Source organism: Equus quagga, chromosome 13, assembly GCF_021613505.1.
Source record: "Equus quagga isolate Etosha38 chromosome 13, UCLA_HA_Equagga_1.0, whole genome shotgun sequence".
Taxonomy (NCBI): Eukaryota; Metazoa; Chordata; class Mammalia; order Perissodactyla; family Equidae; genus Equus; species Equus quagga.
In genome coordinates this window covers 85,830,042-85,835,338 of record NC_060279.1, presented here as the reverse complement: position 1 = coordinate 85,835,338, position 5,297 = coordinate 85,830,042, and the positions used below count along the sequence as shown (strand labels likewise).

Genomic DNA, 5,297 nt, shown 5'->3' with positions numbered 1-5,297 from the left:
AGCCACACACACGACAAATGGCAGAGCCAATGTCCAAATCCAGGTCTGTCTCAAGTCTCAGTGCAGAGTTCGCTCTACTGTGGAGAAGTGTTTTTATTTTGTGTTCGTTTCTGTTCTTAATTGAAAGGAAGGGAGTAGGTCATATCATGGAGTTCTGGGGGATCTAAGTCACCTGAGCCTGGGAGGTCTATCCCTCAGTCACTTCGTAGACGTCAGGTGAGGGCCAATCATGAAGGGCCTTGAATGCCAAGCTGAGGAGCTGGGACTTTATCCCAAGGGCACTAGGGGGCCATGGAGGGTTTAGGCAGAGGAGAGACAGAGTCAGCCCTGAGAGCTAGACAGATCTCTCTAAAGCTGAAATGGAAGATGGACGGGAGGGCATAGGAATGGATACCGAATGACCCGGGGCCTGGATAACGGTCTAGAACCACCACATCTATCCAGTATGGTAGCCGTGAGCCCCGTGTGGCTATCGAGCACTTGAAATGTGGATGGTCTGCAATGAGATGTGCTGAAAGTGTGAAATACTCACCAGATTGAAGACTTAGCCCAAAATAAAACTACGTAAAGCAATTCATGAATGACTTTTTCATAACGATTACATGTGGAAATGAAAATTTGAAATCACATATGTGGCTCGCATTTGTGGCTCACATTATATTTCTAGTTGGGTGCTGCTGCTCTAGAGGAATGAGTACGGCATTTCAGACGAGGACAAGGGCGGCATTTGCTACCCATGTTCTGCAGAGACAACTGACGTGGTAGAGTAGACCACAGTAGCTCCGAATTTTCAAGAGTTCTTCTCCAGCTGGCAAACACCTCACCCGTCTCTCCCCTCTCCGAATCCTTCTGTCTGGTTTCCTCTGGGAGAGGGGGTGTGGCTAAAGGGGCGTGGGAGCCTGCTCCCATTCTGCTTCTTGATCTGAGCGCTGGTTGCAATCGGACGCTCCGTTTGAGGAAACGCAGCGAATGTCACAGTAATGATATATGCGCTTCTCAAAATGTGTATGATACTACAATTCAAAGACATTAACAAACAGATAAATACTTGCAAAGGGCAAAACCAAAATTCTCTATATTATCCTTTCTGGTCCCAAACTGTATGAACTCAGTCTATATGAAGTAAAGCCCTGCCAGCAACAGGTCTCAGGGCAAAGCATTTACTCAGCAAATAGAGTTCCAAAGGGACAAGAGGCAAACTCTTCTGATGAAAGGAAATGATGCTTTTTCCCGTATTTACAGATAATAGGTAGCATCGGGGATGGTGTGCATTATGTGCCAAGCCCTGTTCTAGGCTGTCACTCATTTCATCTTCACAACCACCTATGGGGCGGGCACACATATTGTCCCCGCAGTATTGATGGAGCCACTGAGACCCGGAGAAGCTAAGAGACAGAGGCAGGATCAGGCGCAGGCGGCCTCCTCGGGCCGCCTCTCTAACCACCAGGCTCTCCTGCCTCACAGATGGGCGCCCCCGGGCCGGGCCGCGCGGCCAACCGCACCGAGGCGCTGGCCTTTGTGCTCCCGGGGGTCACCGACGTGCGCGCGCTGCGGCTGCTGCTCTTCGCCGCGCTCCTCCCCGCTTAGTCGCGACCCTCCTCTCGGGGGACCTGCTCATCGTCACCTTGCCGGTGGCCGACCGCCGCCTCGCCGCCCCCGTGTACTACTTCCTGCGGCACTTCGCGCTGCTGGAGCTGGGCTTCCCCTCCGCCGTCCCCCGCAGATGCCGGCCCACCTCCTCACGGGACGCGGGACCATCCCCCGGGCCGGATGCTCCGCGCAGACGGGGCTCTCCTTCCTCCTGGGCCCGGCGGAGCCCCTGCTGCTGCGGTGACGGCCGCCCACCGCTCCCTGGCCGGCCGCCGCCCGCTGCGGCCCCCAGCCCTCGTGAGCACGCGCGTGTGCCCGCGCTCGAGCTGGCCTGCGGGGGGGCCGCCTGCTCTTCCTCAGCGGCCCGGCGTCTGGGTGCTCTCCGTCCCCTTCTGCGGCCCCGACGTTCTCCATCACTTCTTCCGCGACAGCGCGCCCTTGCTGGCGCTGGCCTGCGCCCACACCGGCCTCCTGCAGCCCGTGCGCTTCCTGGTGGCCGTGCGCACCCTGGCCAGCGCCGTGCTGGTGACCGGCCCGTCCCACGGCTGCATCGTCGCCACCGTCCTGCACCTGCCTTCCTCGGGGGTAGCAGCAAGGCCTTCTCCGCCTGCTCCTCCCACATCCTGGTGGTGTCCCTCACCTCTGGGAGCTGCTCCGTCATGTACCTGAGCCCCACGCAGACCGGGCGGCTGGACCTCAACAAAGGACTTGCCTTCCTCAACACCACCGTGTCGCCGCTGCTGAACCCCTTCATCTCCTGCCTCGGGAATGAGCTGGTCCAGAAAGCTGGCCGGGATTTGCTGACCAAGGGGAGAGGGTGTTCTTCTGAGAAGCCCAGGGCAGAAGCTTTCCTGAGAGCTGCTTATCTGCTTCTTTTTAATCTTTTTCAATGAATGCAATTATTTCCCGCTTGAGGAGGGAGGAAAAAAATGCTAGTTTACAAGCTGATTGTGAGGGGCTGGCCTCCTGGCTGAGCGGTTAAGTTCCTGTGCTCTCCTTTGCTGGCCCAGGGTTTCCATGGTTTGGATCCTGGGCGCAGACTTGGCACCACTCATCAGGCCACGCTGAGGCAGCGTCCCACATGCCACAACGAGGAGGACCCACAACTAAAATATACAGCCATGTACTGGGGGGCTTTGGGGAGAAGAAGGGGAAACAAGTTAAAAGCCGATTGTGGTTACGGTAGTGCATTCTAGGAAAATGGAATACGGAATGAACTGCTTTTCTTTCTTTTTTTTTTTTCTGCTTTATCTCCCCAAACCCCACCCCCGTACACAGTTGTATATCTTAGTCGCATGTCCTTCTAGTTGTGGGATGTGGGACGCCGCCTCAATGTGGCCTGACGAGCAGTGCCATGTCCACACCCAGGATCCAAACCCTGGGCCTCTGCAGCGGAGCGCGTGAACTTAACCACTTGGCCACGGAGCCGGCCCCTGAACTGCTTTTCTACTTAGGAAAACACAGCCTCTGGCAGTAACGGTGGAGACCACTGATCGCGCTGCTTATCCAGTCTCTGTGTTAGCAATAGAGCACCTTGAATTTTATCTAGGCCATGATGGCCGGTCAGAAACAACATTTCCCATCCTCCCTTGCAACTACCTTGGTCAGGTGACTAAGTTTTGGAGGATGGGGTATGAGGGAATGATCTGTGTGATTTATGGATCTTGGTTTTGTAAGAAACCTGCTTGCTCTCCATTTTTACTTCTTCCATCTTCCTGCTGCCTGGGGTATGGTGACGACTGTGGCAGCCACCTCAGGACAAGGTGTGGATGCCATCTGTAGAGTACAGGAGAGACATCCCGTCAGCCTGGGTCCCTGGGTGAGTTGGGGGAACAGAGCCACCTGCTGGCCTTGCGTCACCACAGACCTCTTTTGTGAGAGAGAAACACAGGTGTGTCTCATCCAGCCACTGTGATTTGGGGGATCTTTGTCACACCTGCTGAGCACAGCTTTTCCCACTATTACAGCTGCAAGAGGAAATTCCCAGAGCATGGCCTGGAGTCAAGACAAAGGGTCAGAGGGAACGGCCCGATGGCACAGCAGTTAAGTGAGCACGTTCTGCTTCAGCGGCCTGGGGTTCGCCTGTTCAGATCCCGGGTGCGGACATGGCACCGCTTGGCAAGCCATGCTGTGGCAGGCGTCCTACATATAAAGTAGAGGAAGATGGGCACGGATGTTAGCTCAGGGCCAGCCTTCCTCAGCAAAAAGAGGAGGATTGGCAGTACTTAGCTCAGGGCTAATCTTCCTCGAAAAAAAACAAAAACAAAGGGGGCCGGCCCCATGGCCTAGTGGTTAAGCTTGAGCGCTCTGCTTTGGGGGCCCAGGGTCTCACTGGTTCGGATCCTGGGCACAGACATGGCACCACTCATCAAGCCATGCTGAGGAGGCATCCCACATGCCACAACCAGAAGGACCCACAACTAAAAATACACAACTATGTACCGGGGGGCTTTGGGGAGAAAAAGAAAAAATAAAATCTTTAAAAAAAAAAAAAGAAAGATAAAGGGGCAGAACTGCGGTGCAAGGCGTCCACTCTGGATGGAGAGGGTGTCCCAGTGCAAATGGTCTGGTTCCAGAGACAGCAGTTATTGGGGGATCCCTGAAACTTAGGGAGGGGAGATGGGGGTTAAGGTTTGCACAGAAAACCATGGGCCCTACCAGCATGGCGGGCACAAGGCAAGGATACAAGGTGAAAGATGGAAACCAGGAAAGATTCCACGGAGTGGGTTAAGTTCTATGCATTTTGAGAACAATGATGTCTGATCCTCAGGTGTTGGGGGTCCAGGACAGGCCACCCCAAAATATCTCACACTGGCATATTGATTATTTTGTATTAAAGTTACTTGAGAAGCAAAAAGGACATCCTGACCCCCTGTCTCTGTTCCCCCTGAAAGCAGGAAATAAATCTCCCACGTGAAGATGCTCTTCCTGCATCCCAGTCACCAGAGCTACAGAATTCAGGACCGAGAAGCTGCATAATCAAACCCTGTTACTTTTACTAATTTACTACCTCAAGCCTAAACTCTGTTTAAATTCTTCTAATTACATACCCCAAACCTAAGTTTTTTTGTGCTGTCCTCCCTCACAAATTTATTGTTTCTTTGCCTAAAAGATACCTATGCTGCCTGCCTTGTTCACTCTCCGAGCATCCTTTCTCTATGATCTCCCATATGTACGTATTAAATTGGGTTTTTCTCCTGTTGCTCTGGTCTTGTGTCAATTATGTTGTTAGTCCAGACATAAGAACATGAAAGGGTCAAAGGGGGGAATTTCTCCCTCTCCGACACCAGTCATGGTCAAGAGATAGGATCAAACATTTGAATCGCACAATCAATCAAGCTTGTGAAGGTGGTGGATAAGAAAATTCATGCATCTGTGCTCTGGTATGAGACATAATGTTATATAAAATAGAACCCTGTTCTGGTGTGGCTCCTTCATGCATAAATAGGTGTGTGTAAATCTTTAGCTGGTGATTGGTACCATGCAGAAAAATCAGAATGGGCATACAGTGAACTGGGATGGTGTGGGAGCAGCTCGGCTGGCCTGGGTGATTGGGATGTTCTCTCAGCATTGCAGCTGAGCCCTTTATGAAGTAGGGAATGCACCCATGCAGATGGCTGCAGGCAGGCCTTGAAGAAAGGAGGCAAGACGTGTATGATGTGGCCTGAAGAACGGTGTGCTGGAGGAACCCAAGGAAGAAGGGGGGG

General features: G+C 53.1%; 1 pseudogene; it reads left to right on the top strand.

Moving 5' to 3' along the window:
* Positions 1 to 1,464: 1,464 nt before the first annotated feature.
* LOC124250291 (olfactory receptor 49-like) lies at positions 1,465 to 2,483 on the top strand (annotated as a pseudogene).
* The last annotated feature ends 2,814 nt before the right edge of the window (positions 2,484 to 5,297 follow it).